Raw genomic sequence first — 17,547 nt, forward strand, 5'->3', positions numbered from 1 at the left:
GGGATTTGATATTTTTGATATGTATGCACCTTGGTTGTTGTTAATATGCAACATTGAGCTTGTTTGTGTGTCAATTCAAGTTATCCACACTTGATTGAACCACTACATTGCAATTTGAAGACTTGGAATACGTGCCAAAACAGGGTATTTTGGACTGAGTATGTCAGTTCAATTTGAATGCAATCAGTGTGATTTTCTACATCAATAGTGAAGTTCGTTGAGTACTTTGGAGTATCTGGAACACTAATTAGAGTGTGGTTGAGCTGAGGAAGGCTCATTTATAGAATTGGACATGTGTAGAAGGTGCATTTGCATCATTGAGCAGATATGTCAGACAACCTAGTACAGATTGTGGGTGAGCACTTTTTGAAAGGAAAAGGATTTTGGAATCTTGTTACAAGAGCGGAGCTAGAGCCGGATCTACCCGACAACCTACACAACAACAAGTTGTAGCTCATAAGCAATGGTCAGAGAGAGCATACAAAGTTTTGCATTATATGTATCTCGGATGTTATACTCATACATATACATGATGCTGAGAATCCCAAGGATGCATGGGATACTTTGGTAAAGCTATTTGATACAGATACTAGTGCTCGTAAGTCTCAGTTTTGAGACAACAGATTCATAATGTGAAGCGAAAAGGAAGGAGTATTCATGATTATGTACAAGAGATAAAGAAGTATGCAGATGCATTGGCAACTATCAATGCCCCCATGCCTGATGATGATTTGGTAGACATTGCCTTGCGTGGTCTTGGCAAGGAGTACAAGTCTTTTGATACATCTATCTCTGTTCGGAGTACAGGTTTACCAGATTTTGATGAGTTGGTTTCACTCTTGCGTGTTGAGGAAATCAAAATCAATGACTCTTTTCATGATGCATCTACTAGCCATGATGATAATGGCGGGAATCAGGCTTTCTATTCACAAAGGGGATTTAGAGGCAGGGGGAGATTTGCATCACGAGGTCGTGGTAATGATCGTGGATGGTAGGATAGGTCACCACAACATAATTTTCAGCCTTCATATGGTGCTCGGGATATACACCTCAGAGAGGCAGAGGTAATCCTCGTGGAAGAGGACGTTGGCAAGGCCAACAAGCTTCTATGCAAAATGTGGAATGCCATTACTGTGGAAAGCTTGGTCATATGGCATGTGATTGTTACCGCAAAAAAATGTTTGAGGATAGATGGAGGTGGTGAATACACCTCACATGCTTTTGAGAACTTCTTGAGAAAGACTGGCATAAAAAGGCAGCTAACTTGCAAGTACACACCTCAGCAAAATGGTGTTGCTGAGAGGAAAAATAGAGTCATTGGTGATGTGGCTAGGGCAATGCTCAATGAAAAGAGCATGCCAGACTATTATTGGGCAGAAGCGTATGCGATAGCGGTGTATGTACTTAATAAGACACCCACAACTACCATACATGGAAGTACACCAGAGATGCGTCTTACAGGTTTTAGGCCAGAAATTGGACACCTCAAAGTGTTTGGTAGCATAGCTTATGTGCATGTGCCAGATGAGAGAAGGAAGAAGTTGGATCCTAAGGCAGAAAAGTGCATTTTTGTTTGGTATGCACAGGATCGCAAGGCATATAAATGTTACAATCCACCTACTAGGCATATAAATGTTACAATCCACCTACTAGGCAAGTGGTTATCTCACAAGATGTGGTGTTTGATGAACTTGCTAAGGTAAAGGATGAGGGTGTCATTGATTCCGTTGATGCTGATGTGCATGTGAACTTCCCACAAACAAGTTCTATTTCTATGTCTGGGCTAGCAGAGTCTGACAGTAGTACTATACGTCCATGGTCAGGATGCTTGTTGAGACATGAGAGTGTGAGCACTGGGAGTAGTGCTGTGGATAAAGGGAAAAAGAAGATTGAAGAAATTGGCATTACAAGTTATGAGTCGTCAAGTTCAGAAAGTTTGGATGAGAAACTTGGCATACAAGTTTTACGCACACCAGGTGCAAAGCAGGATAGATATGTACCTGCACCTGCTAGAGTGACAGGTGTTCAGAGTGATCCAAATGCATTGCGGAGATCCCAAAGGGTCAAGTATCTAGTTAACAGGTTGACATATCGCGACTTTGCGATGCATTACGCATATATGACCTCTTTGTTGAAGCACGTGGAACCTACATGCTATACAGAAGCTATTGGGAAGCATGTATGGGAGAAGGCAATAGATGTTGAGATGGATGCATTGGTTCATAATGAAACTTGGGATTTGGTTGCCTTACCCCACAAGGAAAAAATGTCATTGGTTGCAAATGGGTTTATAAGGTGAAATGCAAATCAGATGGTTCCATTGAGTGCCATAAAGTGCGGTTGGTAGCTAAGGGTTATGCACAAACCCAAGGCTTGGACTATGATGAAACATACTCGGAAAAACTTCCCTTGCTCGGAAAGCACAGGCGATTCCTCCAGGATAAAATTTTACTCTAACGTAGTCAAGGTCAATACTGACCAAACTGATCCGACCGAACCTAAAGTCACTTGGTAAGATCAAGGAAGAAACTTGCACTTGGATCATAGAGATCAATGCTTTTTTCCTCATTGAGAGGCATAGCCATTGATTCTTTTCCATAGAATAATTTTTGACCGAGATTTACTTTATCTAACGTACCATAACAGAATCGAATCTCAGATTTAGGGATCCATCAGTGCAGCCTAACCCCATTCAGTCCCATGGGTTAGCCAACCGCACAACCACTGTAGTGATGGGATCCAATTTAGAATTTGGTTAGGTTTTGTCCCAGGTACCAGGGAAAAGATTTCCCATGCCCCCTAGCCGGATATTCATGCAAATTTAACATTAGTCATGCCACTTACACACCCAATATGAAATTGCCTTTTTCACAGATTCAACCATCTTTAAAATAATCATTTAATGAAACCATAGTATCACTGATCATAATCCTCCAAAATATCCGATTGAATCTTAATTTCCAATCATTCCTTCATCGAAGTATCTATGGCATCATTGACACAACCAGAATGCTCACCACCTGTCCACTCAGGGGCCTTTTCAATAGTTCCTAGCTCATAGTAGCCGGCAATATAATCACTTATAAAAATAAAGATGGAATCTCCGTTGAAGATCAGCAAGATCAACCAACATAGCCATAAAAGAGCCATGGACTCATCCGTTGAGGCCCAGCAAGGTCAATCAACCAGATCCATGCCCGGATTCAGAAAACAACTCTTACTCCTTATTCCAATATCTTCCATGACGCACGTGTGGGTATCTTAGGCGACCCAGAGCCCGAGCATCGTATGGTCAGCACCCTCTAGGATCCTTCGCAGGTCACCTAGCGCTTCACTCATAGGCCGCTTCCTTGGTCCATCATCCACCATACACCGGAAGCTCACCATTTAAATCGAACCGAGGCTGGTCAAGACCTCGGCCGACCATGCTACGCGAGACGTCCTCCGTTGACTTTCCATCAGCTATTGCAACTTTATTAGTTAGGTCTCCACGACCTTAATCACAAGACGGTCAAAATGCTTCCCCAGCATTCTTGACATAAAACAGTCATTTACAGACAGGTCACAAATACAATTTCTATAATGAACTCTCGTCTTTCCACATTATCCCTCATTAGTCCACATTACTTATTCCACATTCCATTCATATGTGTACTCATTCTCATCCAATCACATCATTTTCCATCTCATCACATCAGATTCATTCACATCACATATCATTTATTCACATCCCAATTCACATGTCATCACATCTCATCCATTCACTCATATCGATGTCACATCATTTCACATACACATTCGCATTCATTATTCCACATACACATCCACATTCGTACATCCACATCCATACATCCACTTCCACATCCGCATTCATACATACACATCCATATCCACATCCATACATCCATTTTCACATCCACATTCATACATCCATATCCACATCCACATTCATACATCCACATCCACATCCACATCTATACATCTATTTTCATATCCATATCCATACATCCATTTTCACATCCACATTCATACATCCATATCCACATCCACATTCATACATCCACATCCACATCCACATCTACATTCATACATCCACACATCCATTTCCACATCCACATTTATACATTCACATCCACATCCACATCTCCACATTCATCTCCACATCCACATCCACATCTCCACATCCACATCCACATCCACATCCACATCCACATCCACATCCACATTCATACATCCCCATCCACATCATCCAATCGTCCATCTACATCAACCCACATCATTCACACATCAAACCACATCATCCATACATCAATCTACACTAATCTACATCATTCACACATCAAACCACATTATCCATTCATCCATCTACATCAATCCACATCATTCACACATCAAACCACATCATCCATATATCCATCCACATCAATCTACATCATTCACACATCAAACCACATCATCCATTCACATCCAATTCACATGCCGTCATTCATTCACATCCCTTATCATTCATTCACATCCCTTATCATTCATCCCTTATCATTCATTCACATGCTGTCATTCATTCACATCCCTTATCATTCATTCATATCACGATTCACATGCCATCACATTCCTTCACATCCTATACCATTCATTCACATCCTAATTCACTTGACATCACATCCATTCATCCATTTTCATTTATCTGATTCATATCACTTCCATCCATTTACATCTATCTGATTCATATCACTTCCATCCATCCATTTACGTCTATCTGATTCCTACCACATCTCATCACATCTATTTATAGAATGTAAGAGAATTCTAATTTTTTGATATAAAGATTCTTTACGCATCTAATTAGGCATAAAGACAACTTTAGTAGGAATAACACTTTTATAAAAATCCTTTTATGCATCTATTTAGGCATAAATTCAATTTTAAGAAAAATAACACTTTCGAATTAAAAATAAACCTTTTATGCATTTTACTATGCATAAATTCCATTTTAATGAGAATAACACTATCAAAATAAAAGTAAATTTTTTATGCATCTATCTATGCATAAATTCAATTTCAATGAAAATAATACTTTCGAAATAAAAATAAATCTTTTATGCATCTTTCTATGCATAAAATCAAATATGATGAAAATAACTCTTTTGAATTAAAAATAAAATTCTTTATGCATCTATTTATGTATAAAGTCAAAATTGATGAAAATAACTCTTTTGAATTAAAAATAAAATTCTTTATGCATCTATTTATGCATAAAGTCGAAATTGATGAAAATAACTTTGTCAAAATTGATAAAAATAACTCTTTTGAATTAAAAATAAAATTCTTTATGCATCTTTTTATGCATAAAGTCAAAATTGATGAAAATACCTCTTTTGAATTAAAAATAAAATTCTTTATGCATCTATTTATGCATAAAGTCAAAATTGATGAAAATAACTCTTTTGAATAAAAAATAAAATTCTTTATGCATCTATTCATGCATAAAGTCAAAAGTGATGAAAATATCTCTTTTGAATAAAAAATAAAATTCTTTATGCATCTATTCATGCATAAAGTCAAAATTGATGAAAATAACTCTTTTGAATAAAAAATAAAATTCTTTATGCATCTATTCATGCATAAAGTCAAAATTGATGAAAATAACTCTTTTGAATAAAAAATAAAATTCTTTATGCATCTATTCATGCATAAAGTCAAAATTGATGAAAATAACTCTTTTGATTTAAGAATAAAATTCTTTATGCATCTATTTATGCATAAAATCAAAATTGATGAAAATAACTCTTTTGAATTAAAAATAAAATTCTTTTATGCATCTATTTATGCATAAAGTCAAAATTGATGAAAATAACTCTTTTGAATTAAAAAAAAATTCTTTGTGCATCTATTTATGCATAAAATTAAAATTGATGAAAATAACTATTTTGAATTAAAAATAAAAATCTTTATGCATCTATTTATGCATAAAATCAAAATTGATGAAAATCACTCTTTTATATAAAAGAATTTCTTTTATGCATCCATTTATGCATAAAAATCATTTATGATAAAAATCACACTTTTAATATAAAAAGAAATCTTTTATGCATATATTTATGCATAGAAATCCATTTATGATGAAAATAACACTTTTATAATCAAATTTTTTTTAATATGCTTCCTTCTATGCATAGAATTTAATTATAAAGAAAGTAACACTTTCTTAATAAAATATTTTTAGTATGCTTTTTTCTATACCTAGGATGAAAAATAACACTTTAAGAATACATATACGATGGGAATTACTCTTTTTGAATAATAAAAGGTAAAACTTATTTTACACAAATTTTAGAAAATTTTGCCATAAGCTCCTTTGTATGGCTGACCATTTTTCAATTTTAGAATTTTACCATGAGTATTTAAATCATTCTTATGTAAATATTTTCTACTTATTTAAGAAAAACATTATGAAAAACTTAATTTTATCCATTAATCATTCATCTAGGATAAAGAATGGTTGGTTTTACTAAAGAAGAAAGGGGAATGCCTTTTTTCAATGAGGCATAACATCATATTCATTTTAGAGAAGACAAAAATCATAAAAACCATAAAATGAACAGAAAAAGAGAGAATTTTCAACTTACGAAGGAATTTGAGAGCTTTCCTTTGGCTTGATGGTTTGAGGGATCTACTCTTGTTTGAAACAAGAGTGGCCACCAATCTTTAGAAGAGAGAAGGTCAAAAACTAATGAATTTTTGGCTCTTGGGAGAAGCAGGGTAACAGTGTAAAAAAGGGGGAGGCTTCTATTTATAGGAAAAAGTGAGCCTCTAACCAAGCAAACTGATTCTAGAATTTCTAGATCAGTTTGATCAATTTTTGACTATTTTTAGGTCAGTTTAGCTTACTTTTTGAAACTAGACTTGAATTTGGAGAGAGGAGAGATGAAATATCTCAATTTTTGATAATTTTAAACTCCACCACACATGTGAAGTAGGTGCCTCCTTCATGAGGGGGAATCCCCATCTTGAGGTGTCAAAAATTCATCATTTCACTAAGTTTTTTAACTAATATCCTTGTCCTTAGTCAACTCTTCATCTTATGTGAGTATTTACTCATTTTTGGGGGGATTTTCTTTACTTCTTCCATTTATCTCCTCCACACATTTGGATGAATCTGATTGGCCCCTCAAAACCTTAATTTAAAATTTTCAAAAAATCTGGACCCCCAGGATAAGGCCTTTTAAAAATAGATTATAATTTATTTCGAATGCACCTTCTAAAAATCTTTTTGAACTTCTGTTTTGGGGGAACATATTTAAATATGAAGAGATATTTTTCCATCCAAAAATATCCAAAATCTGAATAACCTCTCTCTAGAACATTTTCTCTCTCTAGGCCAAAACAGGTAGAAACAAGATCTTTTATATTTCTAAAGAGGGATTTGATTATAGGGGGAGAATTTGGACATCATGAGGGGCTGGGGGAGGAATCTTACATTCTACCCCACTTAAAAAACGTGAGATGTCCTCATCCCGCAGGTGGAGTATGATCTCTTTCATCTTCTTCTTCTTCTTCAATCATGTCTAGCGTTACTGCCTTGGAAGTGTACGGCTGATTTGGGAACAACTCTCTTTGGCTTCCCCTATTCTAAGGTGGAGGTCTTGCATTACTTTGGATTGAAACTGCAGGTTGGATAGAGGTTCTACCTGTGGGATTTCCTTGATTTTGGCGGCGGATAGAAGCTGGAGTCTAGAATCTTGATCCCTGATTTCCCTACCCTGAAAACCTTAATCCAAAAGGAGTTGGGCAATCCATACTACGATGTCCAAATCCTTGACAGTTATAGCATTTCACTCTCTTGTTCAAGGGTGGAACTTCTGAAGTTGAAATCCAGGGGATTGCGTTTCGAAAAAAGGACATTTCTTCCATTCTGGAACTTCCCATATCTTGGGTTTGACCCTGATATTTCTTAGGCAGAGGAAGGTTGAAATCACCTTCTAGGAATAAAAACCTTTTGAAAGGTGATGGTGCTAGCTTTGGCGGGACTTTGACATCAAAGGCTTTGGCGAAATCCTTCGCCATCCGCGGCCATGGAAACTGTCTTGGCATTCTTCACCAGGATATTCAAAGGTTCATTCAGTCCCCGAATGAACCTGGCCATCAGCTGTTCTTCATCCAGCGCGGAGGCGAGTATCTAAGGAGGAGGGTGAATGCTTGGTGATATGCTTCAATAGTTCTACTCAAGTGGGTTAACTCTAAGAATTCATTCATCTTTGTTTCTAAAAAGTCGGGAGGATAGAACCTCTTCCTTAGGTAAATTTTGAGATCAGTCCAGGTTTGGGTATTTCGGTCGAGACGGTTTGTCTCGCAATGATTCCTCCATGCAACCCTGGCCGTTTCCACAATCTTTAACCTAGCAAGAGCCATCTTGCTTCTCTCATTGTAGCCAGTTACCTCAAAATATTCATCCATGGACTCAATCCACTTTTCTACAACTTCACCTATTCCCCTTCACCCTTGAAGGGACTAGGCTGCGAATTATGAAGAGTTTTACGAACATCCAGGTTGATCTCTTCTTCATCGAGTTGGGGGTTAACATTTCTACCACGACGACCTCGATCCATGTTCCTATCAATACAAAATTTTTTGTTAAGTTTCTTTATTTATGATTCAATCCGATTTTTGATTCACTCGGTTCTGGGGTTCTTTAAATAGGTCAGCTCCCCACATAATCATGGGGTAAAGATACTCATATAGAACGCATTATCAGATAACAATTCATTCAGAATATCTCATTCATATCTTTAACACAATAATGGTCCATCAGACTTAATTTTTTCATCTGAATAGTCCTCCATGGGGATTTCAATTTTTCAGATTTTTAATTTATCATCCCTTAACTTGATCCATTGATCATCAAAAGTTAACAGTAGTAATCTGCCAGCACAATCCACTAATCTCATAGTGATTTGTTGAAGTCATTAACGTTATTCCAGTTATGAACATCATCACAGGGACTCGTCCCATTCATCCTCATTGTGGTTTTGCTCAGCTTATTATATTTCAACTAAATTTCAGGAATCATCATTTTTCAATCAGAATCCAAATCAACTCATCAGCTCACCACCAAAATTTAAAAATCATATCAACCACATTCGAATTCATCATCTAGAGAGTATTAATACTTATAATTTCAAGTCTTAGATTTACTCATATATACTGCCAGTAAAGAGATGCAGTTATACCCTCGGTATATACGGGTAGTCACGATCCTTGGAACTATAAGGTAAATACTATCATCATGTCTAGGCCTCAAGCAAGTGAGGGATTCCATACAATTGCGGTACTTCTATCTGAAGACTCAATTACCAATTTACGAATTTCAGTTTGAATATCAATTTGTATGAATTTTATTACACAATTACAACCTTTTACTGTTTTTTCATAAATGTTTTGACATTCTTGGCTTCTTGGTTGATCCTCATTAGCCAATTTGTTCTGATACCAACTGTAAGATCCTCGTCCCCACCGTGCAATGGATTCAGGGTGCTAGCAACGGAAGTAGCACATCTTGCGCGGGGCAGGGTCCCACACTCGTCGGGGCCTCGCCCACAGATATCCGGACAGGTGACTAATTCCTCAGTTCTTCCAAAACCAAACTCGGAAAAACTTCCCTTGCCCGGAAAGTACTGGCGATTCCTCCAGGATAAAATTTTACTCTAATGTAGTCAAGGTCATTACTGACCAAACTGATCCGACCGAACCTAAAGTCACTTGGTCAGATCAAGGAAGAAACTTGCACTTGGATCATAGAGATCTATGCTTTTTTCCTCATTGAGAGGCACCACCGTTGATTCTTTTCCATAGAACAATTTTTGACCAGGATTTACTTTATCTAACGTACCATAACAGAATTGAGTCTCAAATTTAGGGATCCATCAATGCAGCCTAACCCCATCCAGCAGTCCCATGGGTTAGCCAACCGCCCAACCACTGTAGTGATGGGATCCAATTTAGAATTTGGTTAGGTTTTGTCCCGGGTACTAGGGAAAAGAGTTCCTAGGCCCCCTAGCCGGATATTCATGCAAATTTAACATTAGTCACGCCACTTACACACCCAATATGAAATTGCCTTTTTCACAGATTCAGCCATCTTTAAAATAGTCATTTAATGAAACCATAGTATCACTGATCACAATCCTCCAAAATATCCGGTTGAGTCTTAATTTCCAATCATTCCTTCATCGGGGTATCTATGGCATCATTGGCAACCAGAACGCTCACCACATGTCCACTCACCACATGTCCACTCAGGGGCCTTTTCAATAGTTCCTATTTCATAGTAGCCGGCAATATAATCACTTATAAAAATCAAAATGGAATCTCTGTTGAAGATCGGCAAGATCAACCAACATATCCATAAAAGAGCCATGGACTCATCCGTTGAGGACTAGCAAGGTCAATCAACCAGATCCATGCCCGAATTCAGAAAACAACTCTTACTCCTTGTTCCAATATCTTCCACGATGCACGTGTGGGTATCTTCGACGACCCAGAGCCCGAGCATCGTATGGTCAGCACCCTCTAGGATCCTTCGCAGGTCACCTAGCGCTGCACTCATAGGCCGCTTCCTTGGTCCCTCATCCACCGTACACCGGAAGCTCACCATTTAAATCGAACCGAGGCTGGTCACGACCTCGGCTGACCATGCTACGCGAGACGTCCTCCGTTGACTCTCTGTCAGCTGTTGCAACTTTAATAGTTAGGTCTCCATGACCTTAATCACAAGACAGTCAAAATGCCTCCCCAGCATTCTTGACATAAAACAGTCATTTACAGACAGGTCACAAATACAGTTTCTATAATGAACTCTTGTCTTTCCACATTATCCCTCATCAGTCCACATTACTTATTCCACATTCCATTCATATGTGTACTCATTCTCATCCAATCACATCATTTTCCATCTCATCACATCAGATTCATTCACATCACATATCATTTATTCACATCCCAATTCACATGTCATCACATCTCATCCATTCACTCATATCGACGTCATATCATTTCACATACACATTCGCATTCATTATTCCACATACATATCCACATTCGTACATCCACATCCATACATCCACTTCCACATCCGCATTCATACATACACATCCATATCCACATCCATACATCCACATCCACATTCATACATCCACATCCACATCCACATCCACATCCATACATCCATTTCTACATCCACATCCACATCCACATCCACATTCATACATCCATATCCACATCCACATCTACATTCATACATCCACACATCCATTTCCACATCCACATTTATACATCCACATCCACATCCACATCTCCACATCCACCTCCACATTCATCTCCACATCCACATCCACATTCATACATCCACATCCACATCCACATCCACATCCATACATCCATTTTCACATCTACATCCACATCCATACATCCACATCCACATCCACATCTACATTCATACATCCACATCCACATCATCCATTCATCCATCTGCATCAACCCACATCATTCACACATCAAACCACATCATCCATACATCAATCTACATTAATCTACATCATTCACACATCAAACCACATCATCCATTCATCAATCCACATCATTCACACATCAAACCACATCATCCATATATCCATCCACATCAATCTACATCCACATCAAACCACATCATCCATATATCCATCCACATCAATCTACATCATTCACACATCAAACCACATCATCCATTCACATTCGATTCACATGCCGTCATTCATTCACATCCCTTATCATTCATTCATATCACGATTCACATGCCATCACATTCCTTCACATCCTATATCATTCATTCACATCCTAATTCACAGGACATCACATCCATTCATCCATTTTCATTTATCTGATTCATATCACTTCCATCCATCCATTTACATCTATCTGATTCCTATCACATCTCATCACATCTATTTATAGAATGTAAGAGAATTCTAATTTTTTGATATAAAGATTCTTTACGCATGTAATTAGGCATAAAGACAACTTTAGTAGGAATAACACTTTTATAAAAATCCTTTTATGCATCTATTTAGGCATAAATTCAATTTTAAGAAAAATAACACTTTTGAATTAAAAATAAACCTTTTATGCATTTTACTATGCATAAATTCCATTTTAATGAGAATAACACTTTCAAAATAAAAATAAATGCATCTATCTATGCATAAATTCAATTTCAATGAAAATAATACTTTCGAAATAAAAATAAATCTTTTATGCATCTTTCTATGCATAAAATAAAAATTGATGAAAATAACTCTTTTGAATTAAAAATAAAATTCTTTATGCATCTATTTATGCATAAAGTCAAAATAACTCTTTTGAATCAAAAATAAAATTCTTTATGCATCTATTTATGCATAAAGTCAAAATTGATGAAAATAACTCTTTTGAATCAAAAATAAAATTCTTTATGCATCTATTTATGCATAAAGTCAAAATTGATGAAAATAACTCTTTTGAATCAAAAATAAAATTCTTTATGCATCTATTAATGCATAAAGTCAAAATTGATGAAAATAACTCTTTTGAATAAAAAAAAATTCTTTATGCATCTATTTATGCATAAAATCAAAATTGATGAAAATCACTCTTTTATATAAAATAATTTCTTTTATGCATAAAATCATTTATGATGAAAATCACACTTTTAATATAAAAAGAAATCTTTTATGCATAGAAATCTGTTTATGATGAAAATAACACTTTTATAATCAAAAATAAAATTTCAATATGCTTCCTTCTTTGCATAAACTTTAATTCTAAAGAAAGTAACACTTTTTTAATAAAATATTTTTAGTATGCTTTTTTCTATACCTAGGATGAAAAATAACACTTTAAGAATACATATACGATGGGAATTACTCTTTTTGAATAATAAAGGGTAAAACTTATTTTACACAATTTTTAGAAAATTTCGACATAACCTCCTTTGTATGGCTGATCATTTTTTAAATTTTAACTCTCTAAAATCAACTAGAATTTCACCAAGAGTATTTAAATCATTCTAATGTAAACATTTTCTACTTATTTAAGAAAAACATTATGAAAAACTTAATTTTATCCATTAATCATTCATCTAGGATAAAGAATGGTTGGATTCACTAAAGAAGAAAGGGGAATGCCTTTTTTCAATGAGGTGGCATAACATCATATTCATTTAAGAGAAGACAAAAGTCATAAAAACCATAAAATGAATAGAAAAAAGAGAGAATTTCCAACTTACGAAGGAATTTGAGAGCTTTCCTTTGGCTTGATGGTTTGAGGGATCTACTCTTGTTTGAAACAAGAGTGGCCACCAATCTTTAGAAGAGGGAAGCTCAAAAACTAATGAACTATGAGTAAATTCATAGTTTTTGGCTCTTGGGAGAAGTAGGGTAACACAGCAAAAAACACTATTAAGCTTCAACAAAGGGGGAGGCTTCTATTTATAGGAAAAAGTGAGCCTCTAACTAAGCAAACTGATTCTAAAATTTTCCAAATCAGTTTGGTCAATTTTTGACCATTTTTAGGTCAGTTTAGCTTACTTTTTGGAACTAGACTTGAATTTGGAGAGAGGAGAGATGAAACATCTCAATTTTTGATAATTTTAAACTCCACCACACATGTGAAGTAGGCGCCTCCTTCATGAGGGGGAATCCCCATCATCATTTCACTAAATATCTCTTTTTTTTAAAACTAATATCCTTGTCCTTAGTCAACTCTTCATCTTATGTGAGTATTTACTCATTTTTGGGCAGATTTTCTTTATTTCTTCCATTTATCTCCTCCACACATTTGGATGAATCTGATTGGCCCCTCAAAACCTTAATTTAAAATTTTCAAAAAATCTGGACCCCCAAGATAAGGCCTTTTGAACAGATTATAATTTATTTCGAATGAACCTTCTGAAAATCTTTTTGAACTTCTGTTTCGGGGGAACTTATTTAAATATGAAGAGAAATTTTACCATCCAAAATTATCCAAAATCTGAATAACCTCTCTGTAGAATATTTTCTCTCTCTAGGCCAAAATAGGTAGAAATAAGATCTTTTATATTTCTAAAGAGGGATTTGATTACAGGGGCAGAATTTGGACATCATGAGGGGCTGGGGGAGGAATCTTATAGATTCCACCATTTTTTTATTTTCTTAACGAATTCTTTTAACGAGGTCAAGATACTGAACTACCTTCATATGATAAAACCAAATAGAAGGGAAAATATTACAGATTTAACTTTGAAGGAATCAAAAAAGCGTTGAAGGAACCAACACTTTTTTCCTAATTGAATCAGGCATAGCCGTTGATTTATTCTTTAGAGAAGTCTTCAGGATTCTCATTAACTACTCGAGTTCTAAGTGTATTCCTATTAATCAATTTTATTATTAAAACTCTACTGATTCCAGCCTACCCCATCCGGCCCATGGGTTAGCCACCGCCCAACCACTGGAATAGTAGAACCAGACAAGTACTCACCCACCCATAATTGAAAGCCTTTCTTAACCTTTGCTTTAGAATACAGATACTCACACACTCCTCTTTAAACTTTAATTTATAAAACAATCCATTGACAAACAATTACTGGTTACAGATGTCATAACTCAAAATTTCCATTCAATCCTTGTTTCTCACAAAACAATATCACTTTGGACTCTCCGTTGAGACTAGCAAGTCAACAACGAGATCCAGTAAACAGATTATAATAATTTTCTCGTCTCATCATTCATATATACATCTTCCACGACATACGCATGGGTGTCCTAAGCACCGCAAGCCCGTGCATCGCCTGGTCAGAACCCTCCAAGATCCTCCTTAGGTGTCCTGGCACTTCACTTAAGGACCGCTTCGTCGGCCCTCGCCCATCGTATTGGAAGCACACCATTTTACACCATACCCAGGTTTGTTGGTCAAGACCTGGGCAGGTTTTTGCCGCGTGAGCCGTCCTTTGAACACTCCCCGCCACAGCTGTTGCAACCGAACTTCCCTTAGAAAACACATATACCAAATGCTCCCTCTAGCATTCTAGTGTAAGACAGTCCTTTAAGAAAACAAGGTTTCTATGCAAGTTTTTAGTTTTGATTTTCTTTTGAATACAATGAGTATATCTTAATTCCGTATCCCAAGACTTCTAGATAACAGGTATGAATTTCCAAGTGTAATCTTGATCCTCTGATCAAAAATCAAAGATCTCAACTTAGTTTCAGATTTGGTGGGTGATTTGAGTGTAGATTACTGAACTGGTCACATCGTCTATTCTTGAAACTGACGAAGGAGTTATGTCTTGGTCATAGTCTGATTCAGGTTTTTAGACTTGAAAGGTTCTCTCTGAACTATCTTTATCGAAGGGTAATATTTCAATTACTACTTTATTGAATTTCATTCATTGAGTATTTTCTTAATTGAATTCAAAACTAATCACCAATTGCTATGAGGGATAAATTAATCATTTAACTACAATTTCGACTTCGATAGATTTTTTGAATTTTCTCATTATCATCCTAGAGAATATGAAATGGTAAAATTTTCTTTCCCAGAGTATTTACTTAATTCATTTACCCATATTCATGGGATTTAAACAAGGATTAAAGAGAACTCTTGTTTTGATATAAAAATTATGTATGCATCTATTTAGGCATAAAATCCAACTTCTATGGAAATAACACTTTTATATAAAAGAAATTCCTTTTATGCATCTTTCTATGCATAAAAATCAATATTAGTAAAAGTAACACTTTTACAATAAAAAGAAATTATTTTATGCATAAAAATTGATTTTGATGAAAGTAACACTTTTATAATAAAAAAAATTCTTTTATGCATCTATTTATGCATAAAAATCAATTTTGATGAAAGTAACACTTTTATAATAAAAAATATTCTTTTATGTATCTATTTACGCATAAAAATCCATTTTATAATAAAAAATATCTTTTATGCATCTATTTATGCATAAAAATCCATTTTGATGAAAGTAACACTTTTATAATAAAAAAATATTCTTTTTTGCATCTATTTATGCATAAAAATCAATACTGATGAAAGTAACACTTTTATAATAAAAAATATTCTTTTATGCATCTATTTATGCATAAAAATCCATAAGTAACACTTTTATAATAAAAATATATTCTTTATGCATCTATTTATGCATAAAAATCTATTTTGATGAAAGTTACACTTTTATAATAAAAATATATTCTTTTATGCATCTAATTATGCATAAAAATCAATATTGATGAAAGTAACACTTTTATAATAAAAAATATTCTTTTATGCATCTATTTATGCATAAAAATCAATAAAAGTAACACTTTTGTAAAATAAAAAATGTTCTTTTATGCATCTATTTATGCATAAAAATCCATTTTGATGAAAGTAACACTTTTATAATTAAAAAATATTACTTTATGCATAAAAATTAATATTGATGAAAGCAACACTTTTATGATAAAAATATATTCTTTTATGCATCTGTTTATGCATAAAAATCAATATTGATGAAAGTAACACTTTTATAAAAAAAATATTCTTTTATGCATCTATTTATGCATAAAAATCAATATTGATGAAAGTAACACTTTTATAATTAAAAAAATATTCTTTTATGCATCTATTTATGCATAAAAATTCATTTTGATCAAAGTAACACTTTTGTAATAAAAAAAATTAACCAATATGCATCTTTCTATGCATAGAATTTATATCTAATGAAAATCACTCTTTTATAATAATTAAAAAATAACCAATATGCATCTTTCTATGCATAGAATTTATATCTAATGAAAATCACTCTTTTATAATAATAAAAAAATAACCAATATGCATCTTTCTAATGGAAATAATACTTTTAGAATAAATATATTTCTACTATGCATTTTTCTATGCATAGAATGAAAATAACACTTTTAGAATACACAAACGATAGGGATTATTCTTTTAGAATAATAAAAGATGAAACTTATTTCACAAAATTTTATAAAATTTTGCCATAACCTCCTTTGTATGGCTGACCATTTTTAAATTTTTTCTTCTTTAATTTACTTAAAAATTAACTTGGTTTTAAGCACTCTAAACTAATCAATTTTCACTTTTAAAAGAGAAACAATATGAAAAGTTTAAAAGAGAAACAATATAAAAAGTTTAATTTCAGCTATTAGATCACTTAACTAGGATAAAGAAGGGCTGATTTTGAGAATGAGAGAGGGGGAAAGCCTTTCCAACAAGGCATCATTTCAAACAAAACAAAAATTAAAAAACCATTAAAAGAGTAAAGAAAAATATAAGATTTCTAACTTACATGAATTATGGGAGCTTTCCTTTGGCTTGATGGTTTGAGGGATCTACTCTTGTTTGCAACAAGAGTGGCCACCAAATCTTTAGAAGAGGGAATGGTCAAAAACTAGTGAATTATTAAGAAATTCACAATTATTGGCTCTTGGGAGGAGTAGAGTAACAGTGCATAAAACACTATTAAGCTTCAACAAAGGGAGAGGCTTCTAT

This window comes from Cibotium barometz, chromosome 18 (assembly GCF_041138505.1).
Source record: "Cibotium barometz isolate CiBa-2024 chromosome 18, ASM4113850v1, whole genome shotgun sequence".
NCBI classification, from domain to species: domain Eukaryota; kingdom Viridiplantae; phylum Streptophyta; class Polypodiopsida; order Cyatheales; family Cibotiaceae; genus Cibotium; species Cibotium barometz.